We start from the raw sequence: 14,516 nt of genomic DNA, 5'->3' as shown, positions 1-14,516 counted from the left end.
ACATCGGGCGGGGCTCTGTGGTACATCATAAACCCCCACCATTCATTTCGCTCTGCAACAGTCATTGGCTAGAAATGGACATTTACAAGGTTCTCCCAGTTGTTTGCTCCTACCAGCCTTGCCCACACAGTTCTGTGAATGTGTGTACATTTTCGAGTTAGAAGTGGGGTTGCTGGGTCAAAGGGTTCATTCGTTCAACAGACACCTAATGAGCGAGGTCTGTGTACCAAGCACTGTTCTAGGTGCTGGGGAGACATCAGAGAACAAGACAGACAAATGTCCCTGCCCACGTGGAGCTTACATTCTAGTTGTGGAGGAGGGTGTCCAATTTTAGATGTTTCACAAGGTCCTGGAAGGTTTCACTCTCATCAGTGGTGCCTTTACTGGCTTCTTCTCCACTGCTTTCTGTGGGGCAGGGTCTGCAGCAGGAGGCTGGCTGCTTTGGCCTTTGCTCTCTACAAGACCTGCAGGGGCTGAGGCTGGGACTGTCTATTTGGGGATGTGGGTGTGCATGTGTGCGTGTGGCTGGGGAGGGGGATATGGAAACCGAATGGTCCCCTGGAGAGCGTGAGGGGAAATAGGGATAGAAGAGACCACTTTATGGTGTTGGAGGGAGCTAGGGACAGAGTGATCCCCTGAATCAGGCCTGAGCAGCAACCCCCCAGGTCACACCCACAGGGTGTGCAGGAATGGCAGCGCTGAGGAATCTAGTACCGTCTCAGAACATACCATTGGGTGGTTGCTGTGTGGACAATCCTAGGGCCACACAGACTGGTTTGTGGACACCCTTGGGGTCACAGAGACAGGGGTGTGGATAATCCTGGAGTCACACAGGGTGGGGTGTGAACACTCCTGGGGCCACATAGACAGGAGTGTGACGTCCACATGAGGCAGAATACACAGTGGACAATGGGGGTCAGGTTTTCCAGAAGTCACACACATTGGGGCGTGAACACTCCTGGAGTCACACACACTGGACACGGCACACTCTTGGGATCACACAGAGTGGAGTGTAGATGCTTCCGGGGTCAGATTGGTTAGTGTTGTCAACACTGTTACAATCAAACAAACTAGGGTGTGGATGGTCCTGGGGTCAAACATCTGTATGTGGACACTTCTGGGCTCACACACACTAGGGTGTGGATACTCCTGAGTCACCCAGAGTGGTTAGTGGATATTCGTAGGGTCACACATACTGGGGTGTGGACACCCCAGGGCTCAGTTAGCCTGGGGCACGGACACAGATTGTAGAGTAGAACCTCTTGAGTCACTCAGACTGGGATGTGTGCTTCTGGGGTCAGACAGCCTGAGGTGTGGGCAGCAGTGAGGTCACATAGAGTGGGAGTGGACAGATGTGGGGCTACAAAGATGGGGGTTTGGACACTCCTGGAGTCACTCAGGTTGGAGTGTAGACAGATGTGAGGTCACTCAGAGGTGTGAACACTCCAAGGGTCACACGTGCTGGAGAGTAAACATTCCCAGGGTCACACAGAGGGAGTTTGGGACACTCTGGAAGTTAAACACACTGGGAAATGGACACTCCTGAAATCACACATGTTGTGGACTGGACACTCCTTGTGTTGCACAGACTGGGGTATGAATATCCATGGTGTTCCACAGAGGACGGGACACTCCTGGGGTCATAGTGACTGACGCGGGGACAGTCCTACAGTCACATAGGCTGTGTTGTAGACACCACTATAATCTCAGTGAAAGGGATGTGGATATTCTTGTGGTCAAAGAAGTGATGAGTCGGCACCCCTGGGGCTAGAGACTGAGGTGTGGACACTCCTGCGGTCACACAGAGTAGTTGATGGACACTCCTCGGTATAGACTGGGGAGCAGACACTGCTGAGGTGACAGGCTGTGGTGTGGGTGGCTCTGGGGTCACACACATGGGTATTTGGACTCTCATGGGGGTCACACATATTGGAGAATGGACATTCGTGGAGTTACACACATTGGGGAGTCAACACTCCCGGGGTCACTCATAAGGGGGTTTGAACACTCATGATCACTGGGACTGGGGTGTGGCTACTGCTAGTGTGACACAGCTTGGGGGGTGGGCAATCCTGGGTCACGCACTGGGGTGGGGACACCGCTGGCCTCACACACAGTAGTGGGCACACTCATGGTGTCCCAGCATGGGGTCCAGGCTGGGGAGAGAATGATGCTGAAGGTGTGCATTCGGGGACCACTGATGAAGAAGGGAAAGTTCAAATACCACCTGCTCAAGTAGTTAAACAAGGAGCCCGTTAGATTGAGGCGGCTCTGATGCCTTGCAGCCAACATGAGCCAGAGTCAATGCACTTGTATCCGAGAAACCGAAATTTAAGAAAAACCAATCACAAACAGCCAACTGAGTTTTCCCAAATAAACACCCTCTTCAGCTCTAGCCAAACAAATAATCTCACTTTGCTTCTACATCTGCCCCATAAAAGCCTTTCCTAAACTCTTCCAAGCACTGCCCAGTTCCAATGTTTGCTCAAATAAACTGAAAATTTAAATGTGCCTCAGTTTATCTTTTAACACACGTAAGCCACACACATGACAGGCTCTAGAATGTGTGCTTCACTTTTAATCACCACGTAAGACCCACAGACTGCCTCTTTTGGTCCATATTGGTGATGCCTGAGGAAGGGAAACATCTATAATCTATGGCTTGGAAGGTCTGTAGTGCCTGTGACCTGGGGCTTCTCACTAATCTTCAGAGTTTATCTTACTGTTTCTTTTTTTTTATGTTTTTATTTCATTGTACAGTCTTACACCACCACTGAGATTAAGAGAGCAAGGACACTGAAATCTACTGTATTTAGGACTTTTGAATGTAACATATACTTTTTTGGGGGGCGGTGCTGTGTTGGGTCTTTGTTGCTGCGCGCGGGCTTTCTCTTCTAAAGCACAGCCTCAGTAGTTGTGGCGCATGGGCTTAGTGGCTCTGCAGCATGTGGGATCTTCCCGGACCAGGGCTCGAACCCGTGTCCCCTGCATTAGCAGGCAGATTCTTAACCACTGTGCCACTAGGGAAGTCCCCTATCTTACTGTTTCTTTATCTGTGAAATGGGGATCACTTATTTCCCACCTCCTTTGCCAAGACATTTTGAGGGTGAAGTGAAGTCCTCAAGTTAAAACTGCTTTGTAAAATAAAGCACCAGGCCTAAGACTTTTCCTAAAATTCAAAGCAGTGAACTCGCTGGTCCAGTGGCATGGGGCAAGGAACTGGGAGAGTGGACACCAAGTTTGTAATCACGGATCTAACTGTGTGACCTTGAACAAGTCACTTGCTTGCACCAGCCTGAGATTCCTGGGGATAATACCCATCTGACAGGGTATCACAGTGACAGTTGGCTGTCCCCAAAAGTCATACTTCATCTTCCCTAATGTTGAGCTGTTGCAAAGCAGCTGCCCAGCCAGAAATTACATTTCCCACCCCCACTTGCACCTGGATGGGGTCATATGACCAGTCCTGCTGAATGGAACTTGAGCTAAAATGACATGTGTCCTTAACAAACAGTGGTGTTTTCTCCATTTGCATTTGTCCATCTTTTGGAGGTCTAGAGCCCCAGCAGAGAGTGAAGCCACAGTGTACAAGGACCCCGGGGTTCTCAGCCACCACATGGAAGTCCACCTATCAACCAGGAACACTCACAGTAGTCTGTGATGTTTATTATTGTGTGAAACCATTGACATTGTGATGTTGGTTTGTTACTGCAAGAGAATTAATTCCTGAACACATACACAGTGTTCTGTGGATCGAATCCTCTGTGGAAATGGGCTCTGCAAGCTGAGGAGCCCATGGACAGGAGAGGCTTCCTCTGTCCTACTGGCTTCTAGGAGCTGCTTGTCCTTCCTTTACAGCAGGCAGAACTCTGGCCAGGGTGAGGGGCTGGGAGGACATTTGAACCTCCAAGCTGGACACTGGCTCCCATGCCGGGGTTGGGGGGACCCTGGACATGGGACCCTGTTCTTCAGAGACCCAGAGGTGAATGAAGTGCTGGTGCTCTGAAGCTTGGTTTGGCTTTAATAACGGGCTTCGGGGTACATCTAGAGTTGGTAGAATTCAGCCACAACTTTCTATAGATGGATTAAAGGCAGCTTTGATTTCACTAAATGTCTCCAACAGTGGATTTCTTCTTCTCCTTAGAATGAAGGCACTTTCTGCTGTTGTAACCGAGACCTAGCATGCTCTGCCCCCCCAGTGCTGGCCCCAGTGCTTCTTCTTGGACAAAGGCCCCGGGGCTAGTGGGGCAGCAGCCAGGGTTTCCCAAACCATGCAACCTTCAGGACCATTTGATGTTCCTGTGACACAGGCCCACACAGTGTGCTGGGACAGTGCTTCTTTAAGGAATGTTATTTCTACCCCAAAGAAAATGCCTGCCTGAATTCCCCAGCTGTCCAGTGGTTAGGGCTCTGCGCTTTCACTGCCAAGGGCACGGGTTCAGTCCCTGGTTGGGGAAATAAGACCCTGCAAGCAGTGTGGCACGGACAAAAAAAGAAAAGAAAATGCCTGCCTTTCCACCAGATCCAGACATTTAAACCACATAGGCTCTGTAGCTCAGTTTCCTTGTCCATAAAAAGGACATGCTAGAACCTAGCCTGCCCATCTCAAAGGGTAGTTAAGAGATTATGTTAGCTAGTGGGAAGCAGCCGCATAGCACAGGGAGATCAGCTAGGTGGTCTGTGACCACCTAGAGGGGTGGGATAGGGAAGGTGGGAGGGAGGGAGACGCAAGAGGGAAGAGATATGGGAACATATGTATATGTATAACTGATTCACTTTGTTATAAAGCAGAAACTAACACACCATTGTAAAGCAATTATACTCCAATAAAGATGTTAAAAAAAAAGAGATTATGTGAAAAGGGTCTTTCTCAGTAAAGCATTATTCTCCCTGCAAGTAACAGAAAGCCCTATTAGAGTGCCTTCAAGTGAGAGGGAGTTTTTGTCCTCCCATTACCAGAAAATTTGAGGTGGGCAGTCCCAGGCTCAATGATATTGTAAGCAGGGTCAAATTTTTCCTTCCCTCTTTCATCTTGACCATCTTTAAGCATGCTGACTTTTGTCTTCATGCTTATTGCCTTGTGGTCCCAAGATGGCTGCTGCACTTCCAGCCCTGACATCTGTATCCAATGCAGGAAAAAGGGATCTGGACAAAGGCTTTCTCTTAATGACGCATTGTCTTTTTATTTGAGATGGACAACCCTCCCTATAGATTATCCTTCATATCTCATTGGCCAAAACAGCATCAAATGTCCCCGTCCCCCAGTTTATAACTCTCCAAAGGAGGCAAAATAACTATGACTGATTTAGATCAATCATAATCTATTCACTTGGTCTGGGGGAGGAACTTATCCTCTTTAAGGATTGGGGATCTCCATCTACCATCTGAAAAGAGTGGGAACGAGGTAGTAGAGAGGGAGGGAATGGGGTAAGGACAGTAGGGGAGGCAGTGGGAAGCATCTACCATAGAACCACGGGGTGGGAGGCAAGGTGAGTCAAGTCCTAGCCCTAGTTCTGCACTGGAGTTGCTGTGTGGCTTGTTTTGTCCCTTGCGATCTCTGGGCCTTGGTTTCTCTTCTGTACCAGAGGGAGTTGAGGTCAAAGGTTTCAAAGGGCACACCATGTGTTGATCGCCCTGTAGACTTGACCTGGACATGGGGGCTGGGCTCTGGAATTCACTACATGACAGCGAAGGTCCACTGACTCCTTCATTGGGGAAGGTCCAGAAGCTACTTGGCTCTTGTCTCCTTCCACCTGGCAGGGGCAAGGATCTCTTGTCCTTCTGGGATCAAGGTCATTTTGGTTGTCCTTGAAGAGGTCATTCTGAGTGTGTACAAGGGACTCCTGGGGCAGAGCAGGGGCTCACATCTGGGTCCAGTTTTCAGCTTCCAGCTTCAGTTCTGTTACTGATGTCACACTAGGTGACCTTGAAAGGTCCCTGGCCCTCTCTGTCCCTCATTTTCCCCATTTTTTCAGTGAGGAGTTTAGATAGGATGGCCTCTGCTGGACTTTACAGCCCTAAACTGCTGAGGCTAAGTGGGTTCAAGAAAGACAGAAGAGAAAGATGAGGTCTGCATTCCTGGGACCTTGGGAGGCCCTTGGAGGCAGGGATGGGGGAGTTAGGAACTTCCAGTGATTGCAGCGGAAGCTTTGAAGCTGATGCCCACTCAGTGTCCCTACTCCTGCCTCAGAGTCCTTGCGGGAAGGGCAGATTCTCTGGTGCCCCTTCCAGCCTCCCTCTGTCCACTGTTTCACTGCCACCTGAGAGCAGGGCTCAGTCAAAGCTGTTCTTCTGGTCTTGAGGTTTTGTCCCAACAGCTTCCCTCTCAGTAAAACCAGAACTTTTGTGGATGGCCTGCCCCCCTTCCTTCCTTTCTTCCCTTTTTATCATTTATTGGGTGCACTGGTGCCGGGTGCTGGGGATACAACAGGGAACTTGGCAGACCCGCTTCTGTTCTCCTGGAGCTCAGAATCTGCTGGATGAGTCTGCAGCTAAGCATTAATATTCCTCATCAGGAATGTTCTAAAGGGGGGCAACCAACAGAGCCAAAGAGGGTATACTGGTGTCCAAGGGATGTTTTAACAAGGTACCACAAACATGGTGGCTTAAACATAAAAATTTATTCACTCATAGCTCTGGAGGCCAGAAGTCCTAAGTCAAGGTATGGGCAGGGCTGCACTCCCTCCAGAGGCTCTAGGGGAGAATCTATTTGTTGCTTCTTTTAGCTTTCGGTGGCTGCTGGCATTCCTTGGCTTGTGGCCCCATCACTCCAATCTCTGCCTCCATGGTCACACTGCCACCTCCTCTGTGTGTGCATCTTCTCCTCTTCTGTCTATGTCAAATCTCCCTCAGCCTCCCTCTTCTAAGGACACTTGTGGTTACATTTAGAGCCCACCAGATAATCAAGATAATCTCCCTGTGTCCAGATCCCTCACATAATCACATCTGCAAAGTCTTTTTTTTTTTTTTTTTTTTTGCCGTATAAGTGAACATTCACAGGTTCCAGGGATTAGGAGGTGGATAACTTTGTAGGGCTATTAGTTAACCTCCTATAGTTGGGGACGCCAGGAAGGAGTCCTTGGGTAGGTGACATCTCAGTCGAAATCTGAAGGATAAGGAGTTAACCGAACAGAAGACCGGGAGACAGAATGTGCCGGTGGCACGTGTAAAGCTCTTGGAGATGAGAATGAAAAATTTTAACGTGGGAAAACCAAGGAGTTGAGGGTAGCAGACTGGACCGTAGAGCAATAGGCGGGTTGCAGAGGCTCAGATTAGCCCAGCCAGGCAGAGGCAAGATAAGGAAATGGGCAGCCTGACAATATCCCAGTGCAGCTCCAAAGTCGTGTGTGATGGACAGGCTGAAGGCTGGCTTGTGCCTGAGAGACGCAGCCCCTCACCAGACCGGGAAACTTGGGCCGCCAGCCCCCACTCACTCACTCAGGAAGGCAGGTCTCTGGACCGGGGTGCCCCCACCAGCACAGGTCAGTGTGGACTGACAGTGGTTAAGAGCTTGGCTTCTAACGTTGGATGGCCTGGGCTGGGATCGCAGCTCTGCCACACCCTGGCAGGATGACCTTGGGCAATTTGCTTAGCCACTCTGGAGTCCCCTTCTCCCTTTCCTGTACTCAAGGTAGTAGGTACTTTGCAAATGTTAGTAATTATGGACGCCAAGAAGTCTTGTTAGCCTCGGGATATTTCAGCGGAGAGAGGTAAGAGGAATCTGGGGCCTCTAGGTCAGCATTAAGTGAGCCCAAAGCCCACTTGCTCTTTTGTGAGCTGATCTTATTGACTCTTATAGGTCAAGCTGGTTCAAGTTGGTTTCTGTTACTTGCAGATAAAAACATCTTATCTGATAAAGGTTTTTCATAATCTTTTTCAAAAATTTAATTATTTTTTTATTATTATTATTTTATTATTTATTTTTGCCTGCACTGGGTCTTTGTTGCTGTGCGCGGGCTTTCTCTAGTTGCGGCGAGTGGGGGCTACTCTTCTATCTTCTCACTGCGGTGGTTTCTCTTGTTGTGGAGCATGGGCTCTAGGTGCGTGGACTCAGTAGTTGTGGCTCGCGGGCTCTAGAGTGCAGGCTCAGTAGTTGTGGTGCACGGGTTTAGTTGCTCCGTGGCATGTGGGATCTTCCCAGACCAGGGATCGAACCCATGAACCCTACCTTGGCAGGTGGATTCTTAACCACTGTGCCACCAGGGAAGTCACTTAAAAAAATTTATTTATTTGGCTGCATTGGGTCTTAGTCGTGGCGTGCTGTCTTAGTAGTGGCGGCACGTGGGCTTAGTTGCCCCGCTGCATGTGGGATCTTAGTTCCCAGACCAGGGATTGAACCCGTGTCCCCTGCATTGGAAGGTGGATTTTTAACCACTGGACCATGAGGGTAGTCCCTAGGTCTTCTTAAGTTCCTTAAAGTCATGATTTATTTCTTTTACCAGACAATCCCCTTGTTTGGGTTCAAACCACAAGTTTTGTCTCGCCTTTTGTGGACAGTAGTTCTGATGTCAGTTCCATTTTCAAAGCTTTGCTATCCTGTTTGGGTCTGCTCGTGCATGTACAGCTCAGGAGCAAGCTTGAGACTTGTGTAAGTTTATGTACAGAATTAGGGGATTCCTTTCTCCAGCTCTCTCTTCTATGGCATTGCCCTCCACATTCTCCAGCTTTCAGGGGCCTGTTTTCCTGGTCCTCTGGCCAGAATGATGTCATTTCTCTTGGAGATTTAGCTGCCTACACTACTGCCATATGGTTCTGGACTGGGGCCACCACTGGGGGAAAGCCAGGAGAGAAAAAAGAAAAACAAGTCCCCAGAGATTCCCACCCCAACTCCTCCCCACACTCTTCAGATTATAGTTGGGTATTGTGGTTCTGGGTATCGTGGTTCTAGGTGGAAGATCCTTGTACTGTCTGAAGATCATTTTCCAGAATATGTGATCTCTCAACTCTTTTGGGGTTTCTATCTGAATTAGGATTTATTTCAACTATTTGGGCACCTGTGGCAAAGAATTTGAGAACTCTGAACTATGTGTGTGTGTCTGTCCAGTGGGTGAGGTCTCTGAGAACCTTTGGTTTCTGTGTCCCATGACATGAGTTCCCTAAGTTGTTTGGGGTATATTTCCAGGTGTTAAGTTTCTTTTCCATTTCGGGGTATCAGTCCCAGGGTGTGATGTTACTAAAATACTGTTTCTAGTGACTGAAGTCTCTAAGCCATTTATGAGCCAGAATCCCAAGGAATGACAGCTCTAAGGTGTTTGTAATTTGTATACTTGGGTGTGAGGTCTTTGAGCTATTTTGGTGTCCAGATCTTAGAATGTAAATTCTCAGAACTCCTTTGGCATCTGTCTTGCATAGTGTGAGCTTCCTGAACCATTTGGGGTATGCTTTTAGGCATGATGTTTCTGTTCCTTTTGGAAAATCTTAATTCCAAGGCTGATGCTCTGTGCCTTATGGTATGTTGTATCTGAACTCTTTTGGAATGTGTGTCCAGAGTATGAGATATCTGAAATTTTATGCATTTTTTTCTTAAGAGTTTGAGGTCTCTGAACTACAGCATGTGTAGGATTTTGTCCAATAGCATGAGGCCACTGAGTCGTTGGGGTTGAGGGACTCTGTCCCAAGATATGAGCTCTCTGAGCTGTTTGAATTACTGCGTCCCTGGGTGTGTTCCACAGTGTGCTGTCTTGGAAGTGGTTCCGTATCTGTGTCCCAACACATGAGGTCTCTGAGTTTCTCTGGGTTGTTTGTTAATGGTATGATGATTATGAATTATTTTTTAGTCAGGGTCCAAGAAATGAGGTCTTTTAGCTGTTTGGGGATCTGAACTGTCTGAAGGGTATGAGGTGTCTGAGTTCCTTTGGGTCTGTGTACTGTGCCATGAAATCCCTGTGTCACTTGGGGTATGTTCCAAAGTGTGAGGTCTCTCACATTTTTGGTGGTTTCTGTGTAAGGGTGTGATGCCTCTGACTACTAAGTGGTCTGTTAGAATTTGATCAGGTTTATGTCTCAAGTTGGAGATTTCTTTGCCAATTGGTTTCCATGAAGTTTGTGAGCTATTTAGGAGCCTGTTTGAAATCTGGTACCAAGGTAGGAGGTTTCTGAATAGGTTTGTTTGTTTGTTGTGGGTTTTTTTGTGGCCTGTGTCCAAGGTGTGACATGTCTGAACACTTTGGGTGACTGGTGACTATGTCTAGGCTGCAGGGACTCTCTAGGGGGCATGTACCCCATAGTGTGAAATCTCTGGGAAATTTTGGATCCTGGTCCCAACACATGAGGTCTGTGAACTCATGGGCATCTGTGTTCATGGCCTGAGGTCTCTGAATTGTTTTGTGGCCTGTGTCCAAGGGTGTGAGTTCTCTGAGCTGTTTGGGATCTGGGTCCCAGGATGTGAAGTTTCTAATATTTGGGGATCTGAGTTCAGGCTATGAAGTCTCTGTGTTCTTTGGGGTTCTGTGTCACATGATGGGAATTCTGAGCCATTTGGGATGTTTTCAGGTGTGAAGAGTCTGTTCCTATTGACAGTCACTGTCAAGGGTGTGATGTCTCTGACCTCTATTCTGTTTCCAAGGGATGGGGTCTATTTAGCCATCTGTGTGACTGTGTGGGATCACTGTCTGTTCATGGATTGGGGTTCCAGAGCATGAGATCTCTGAGCTATTTGGGGTTTTGTGTCATGTCCTCTGAGCTGTTTGGGTTAGCTGAATCTCAAGGAGATGAGATCACTGAGGTACTTTCCATCTATGCCCCAGAGTGAATTGTTTGAGCCCTTGGGGGGTTGTGTATCCTAGGGTAAGAGTAGTCAAACCTTTTTGGGGTATGTGTTCAGGTCTGAAGGTCTCTGAGGTATTAGTATTCTGTGTGACAAGATGTGAGATCTCTGTTCTGGATTTTCTGTGAACTCGCGAGGTCTGTGAAGTTGGGTGGGAGTAGGGGGTGGAGAGAGTCCAGGTCCAAAGCTTAAGGCCTCAGAAATGTTTTCTGCTATGCCCAGAGTGTGAGATCTCTGCGCTTTTTGGGACACTGTGTCTCAGGGTGTGAGTTCCCTGCAGTGTTTCTGAGTCATTGTCCCAGCCTATGAAATCTCTGAGCTTCTTGGGAATCAGTGTACAAGGACTTGGAATTGTTTTATGTTCTGTGTCCAAGTGTGTGAGTTCTTTGTGGTCTGGGAGTCTAGTACCACAGAATGAGATTGCTGAGGTGTTTGTATTTCTTTTTGTCTCAGTGTAAGTTTTATGAGCTGTTGGGATGTATTTTTCCCCGTGCATGTGAGGATTTGGGTTTTGAGTGGATGTGGGTTCAGAGTTTAAGGTTTCTGAACTTTGTGGAAGTCTCTGTCAAGGATATGAGACCTCATAACTCTTATGGATCTAAATCCCATCATGTGAAATCTTTGAGCCATTTGGCAGATGTTTCCACGTGTGAGGTCTTTGATGTTTGTGTGGGTCTCAATTACAAGAATGAGGTCTTGTATTTATTTCTGGTATATTTCCAGAGCCTGGGGTTTCTGAGGTATTTTTGTTGAGTGTGTCATGCCATGGTGTGATGCCTTTAAGGTGTTTCAGGGTCTGTGTCCTGATGTGTGAGGTCTCTGAGCTGTTTGGGGTCTGTGTTCAATGTGTGAGTCCCCAGAGCTGTTTCAGCCTTTGTGTTCCAGGGTGTGAGGCGTCCAAGGTCTTTGGATTCTGAGCTCGTTTGGGATGTGAAATTTCTTTTCCTTTCAGAGATGTCAGTCTCAGGGCGTGGTTTCTCTGTCCTGTTAGGGATTTTCTTTTTCATATTCTTTTCTACTATAGTTTATTAAGGATATTGAATATATTTCTCTGTGCTATACAGTAGGACCTTGTTTATCCATTCTCTATATAATAGTTTGCATCTGCTAATCCCAAACTCCCAATCCACCCCTCTCCCACCCCCACCTTGGTAACCACAAATCTCTTCTCTGTGTCTGTGAGTCTGTTTCTGTTTCGTAGATAAGTTTTAGATTCCACATATAAGTGATATCATATGGTATTTGTCTTTCTCTTTCTGACTTACTTCACTTAGTATGATAATCTCTAGGTCCATCTATGTTGCTGCAAATGGCATTATTTCATTCTTTTTTATGGCTGAGTAATATTCCATTGTATATATATACCACATCTTTTTTTTTTAACATCTTTATTGGAGTATAATTGCTTTACCGTGGTGTGTTAGTTTCTGCTTTATAACAAAGTGAATCAGCTATACATATACATATATCCTCATATCTCCTCCCTCTTGCGTCTCCCTCCACATCTTCTTTATCCATTCACGTGTCAGTGGACATTTAGGTTGTTTCTATGTCTCGGCTATTGTAAATAGTGCTGCTATGAACACAGAGTGTATGTATCTTTTCGAATTAGAGTTTTATCCAGATATATGCCCAGGAATGGGATTGCTGGATCATATGGCAACTCTACTTTTAGTTTTTGGAGGAACCTCCATACTGTTTTCCATGGTGGCTGCACCAATTTGCATTCCCACCAACAGTGTAGGAGGGTAGGGATTACTTTCTTGATTGTGATGTCCCTGTCCTATTTGGGGTTAGTTTCCAAAATTATTTATGGGGATGTGTCATGCTAGGTAGGACATCTCTATCCTCTCAGCAGGTCTTTTTCCCAGAGTGTGTGATCTCGGAAATGTTTTAGAGGCCTGTGTCTAGTGTATAAAGTCTATCAGGTTCTGGGCACCTGTGTCTGGAGATCTGTGAGTGGTTTGGGATTCTTGGTCTTCGTGTGCAAGTTTTCCAAGCTCATGTGCATCCTGAGTTCCATGACGTCGCGTTTTTGAGTAATTTGGGTTTTGTTTCCAGGCATGAGGTTTCTGAACTTTTTGGTGGTCTCGGTTGCAGAGAGTGATATGTCTGATCTATTAGGGTCTGTGTCCAGGCAGTGAGGTCACTGAGTTGTATCAGTGTCCCTTTTCCCAGGTGTGAGGTGTCTGTGTTTTTTGAGTGTCTGAGTTCTTAAGTATAAAGTCTCATAGGCTATTTGGGGTTTGTTTCTAGGGTCTGAAATCTTTGATCTATTTATTTATCTAACTTGTGGGCCAAGTTGTAAGGTCTCTGAAATGTTTCCAGGTCTGCGTCCAAGGTATGAGGTCTTTACATTGTTGTAAACTTTGTGTCTCAGGGTTTTGGAGTGTCTGAGATGTTTAGGGGCCTTTGTTAGAGGGTATTAAGTCTCTGCACTGTTTTGGAAACTTTCTTCCAGGGTGTGGGGTCTCTGAGTGTTTGGATGTCTGTGTTCCTGAGTATAAAGTCTCATTAGCTGTTTAGAGCTCTGTTTCCAGAGTCTCAGGTTGCTGTACTATTTTTGGTTCTGTGTCTTGTCCCAGGGTGTGAGGTTCCTGAGTTGCTTAGGAAATTATGTGTAGGATGTCACCTTTCTGAGATGTTTGGGGTCAATATCACAGCAAGTGGGATCTCTGAAGTGATTATGATTTGGGGCACAAAGTTTGTGTCACGGCTCTCTGAGCTGTTTGGGTGTGAGGTCTCAGAGCACTTTGCAGGGCTGTGCTCATCTTATATCTTTGAGCATTTTTTTCCCACTTGCTCGCCCATTAACATTATGTCCTTTAGACAGTCCTTCCTGCAGGTACATGTGTGGCACCCTCATTCTGTTTGTGTCCAGGCCTCTGCATTGTTTTGTGGTGTATGTCAAGAGCGTGAGGTCTTTGTCCAGATTCTTAAAAAGAATTTATTTATTTATTATTTATTTATTTTTGGCTGTGTTGGGTCTTTACTGCTGCACGCGGGCTTTCTCTAGTTGCAGCGAGTGGGGCTACTCTTCGTTGCAGTGCGCAGGCTTCTTATTGCAGTGGCTTCTATTGTTGTGGAGCACGGGCTCTAGGCACGCGGGCTTCAGTAGTTGTGGCACGCAGGCTCAGTGGTTGTGGCTTGTGGGCTTAGTTGCTCCGCAGCATGTGGGATCTTCGCAGACCAGGGATCGAACCCGTGTCCCCTGCATTGGCAGACGGATTCTTAAACCACTGCGCCACCAGGGAAGTCCTGTCCAGATTTTTAATGTAAATCTCAGGTGGCAAGGTGTCTGAGCTGTTTTGGGGCCTGTGTCCGTGGTATGAGGTATGTGAACTATTTGGGGTTCACGTCCCGGTGTGGAGGGTCCCTGAGGTGTTTTGGTGTCCCAGGGAGTGAAGTCTCTGAGATGTTTGTAGGAGTCTGTGACTGGAGGATAAGATCTATGAACTAACTGGTTATCTATGCCTCATCGTGTGAGTTCTCCAAGCTCTTCTGTGCTCTGTGTTCTAAGATGTGACAACCCTGAGCGATTTGGGGTATGTTTCCAGTGTTGGGGTCTTATTCTGTCTCACAGCCAGCCCGTACTCCATGGTATAAGATGAATCACCCTTCCCCGCCAGTTGTGTGCTCCTCCCATTCTTGTGCACACAGACCTGTGCATGTGTATTTCCTTAGAACACATATTTAGAAGTGGAACTGCCGGGTCAAAGGAGTCACTTATTCAACAACCCCCCCTTTGAGC

At 47.3% G+C, this 14,516-nt stretch overlaps 1 protein-coding gene across 4 annotated transcripts in view; it reads left to right on the top strand.

Moving 5' to 3' along the window:
* LOC112415986 (uncharacterized) overlaps positions 1-14,516 on the top strand; it is a 64,555-nt gene that overhangs the window by 15,860 nt on the left and 34,179 nt on the right. The gene's annotated exons all lie outside the window — the stretch shown is intronic.

This window comes from Neophocaena asiaeorientalis, unplaced genomic scaffold (assembly GCF_003031525.2).
Source record: "Neophocaena asiaeorientalis asiaeorientalis breed wild unplaced genomic scaffold, Neophocaena_asiaeorientalis_V1.1 scaffold671, whole genome shotgun sequence".
Classification (NCBI taxonomy): Eukaryota; Metazoa; Chordata; class Mammalia; order Artiodactyla; family Phocoenidae; genus Neophocaena; species Neophocaena asiaeorientalis.
This window is presented reverse-complemented; position numbering and strand designations above follow the sequence as displayed.